This window comes from Mastomys coucha, unplaced genomic scaffold (assembly GCF_008632895.1).
Source record: "Mastomys coucha isolate ucsf_1 unplaced genomic scaffold, UCSF_Mcou_1 pScaffold5, whole genome shotgun sequence".
NCBI lineage: Eukaryota > Metazoa > Chordata > Mammalia > Rodentia > Muridae > Mastomys > Mastomys coucha.
The window spans coordinates 97,732,170-97,733,571 of record NW_022196911.1 but is presented as its reverse complement, the minus strand read 5'-3'; the positions used below and the strand labels follow the sequence as shown (position 1 = coordinate 97,733,571).

Here is a 1,402-nt window from a genome sequence, read left to right as displayed (position 1 = left end):
TTTTTTTTTTTTTTAAGGAAAAGAAGATTTAAACTAGCAGAGCGTGCTATGCACTTTAGTCAGGAGGGAGGAACATATGGATCTGCTTGAAGCTGAAGGACAGCACAATCCATCTACCAAATTCCAGAACAGCCAGGGCTACTCATAGAGACCCTTGTCTCGAAAAACCAAAAGATATTAAGATAACCCGAATATAAATGTGTACATAAATTCTTCTTTTGGCTGGGCGGTGGTGGCACACGCCTTTAATCTCAGCACTTGTGAGGCAGAGGCAGAAGGGTTTCTGAGTTCAAGGCCAGCCTGGTCTACAGAGTGAGTTCCAGGAAAAGTCAGGACTACACAGAGAAATTGTCTCGAAAAAACAAAAAGGGGGCTGGCAAGATGGCTCAGAGGTTAAGAGCACTGACTGCTCTTCCGAAGGTCCTGAGTTCAAATTTGAGCAACCACATGGTGGCTGACAACCACCCATAATAAGATCTGATGACCTCTTCCGGTGTATCTGAAGGCAGCAACAGTGTACCTATTTACCAATAAATAAATCTTTGGGCGTAAATGAGCAGAGCAAGCATAAGTAGAAATTCAGTTCCTAATAACCATATGAAAGCTCACAACCATCTGTATAACTACAAGAGTATACATAAAATAAGCAAAACTATCTAAGAAAAAAAAAACTTTTTTGAAAAGACTTTTCCCAATTCTTGATTTCTGGCTTTTAAGCGTGGTATAGAGTTCCAAACCTCTTTACATTCACATCCTCGACAAGGATGGTTAGAAACAACCTGAACAGGTTTGAGCCAACCCAAGTTTCACACCCACTATAACATCTAAACTCGATTTCTGATATTAAGACCAATTTTGTTCCCCGGAGGGGTGCACCGTTCCTGGAGGTACTGCAATACCAGGTCGATGCGTGGAGTGGACGGAGCAAGCTCCTATTCCAACTCCTACTTCCAAAAATCCATTTAATATATTGTCCTCGGATAGAGGACGTATCAGATATTAAACTGATAAGAACAGATACTACACTTGATCTTAGCCAAAAGGCCGAGAAGCGATACCTGACCGAGCCCACACGCCCAAGACACTCACCGGCGCACACACCTTTTACTCACGGTCACCGCCACTCGCACCCCCGCAAACACGCTCCCGAAACTGGCCCTCCTTTCCTCTCAGGTCCACCACCTTGACGCCAGGGAAAGCCTGAGAAATCCAACGGAGGCAGAGAAGTTTTCGTTTATCTTTTCGCTCCCAGAGTTCCATGGAGACTCTGCCGCGTTTCATTTGCATGCTCCGCCCAGCGCGCGCCTTGACCCGAACAGCTTTGAGCCGGAAGCGAGCGCTTGGAAGGCTCCTTCAACTGCGGCTTTGCTTTTGATCCACAAACCCGTAGCTGTGCTGGATT

The 1,402-nt window shown here is 45.6% G+C and overlaps 1 non-coding gene across 1 annotated transcript; it reads right to left on the bottom strand.

The window, feature by feature from the left end:
* Positions 1–865: 865 nt before the first annotated feature.
* Positions 866–1,056, bottom strand: LOC116079496. The gene has a single exon (XR_004114035.1). It is a non-coding gene; the product is annotated as a U2 spliceosomal RNA (small nuclear RNA).
* Positions 1,057–1,402: the final 346 nt, after the last annotated feature.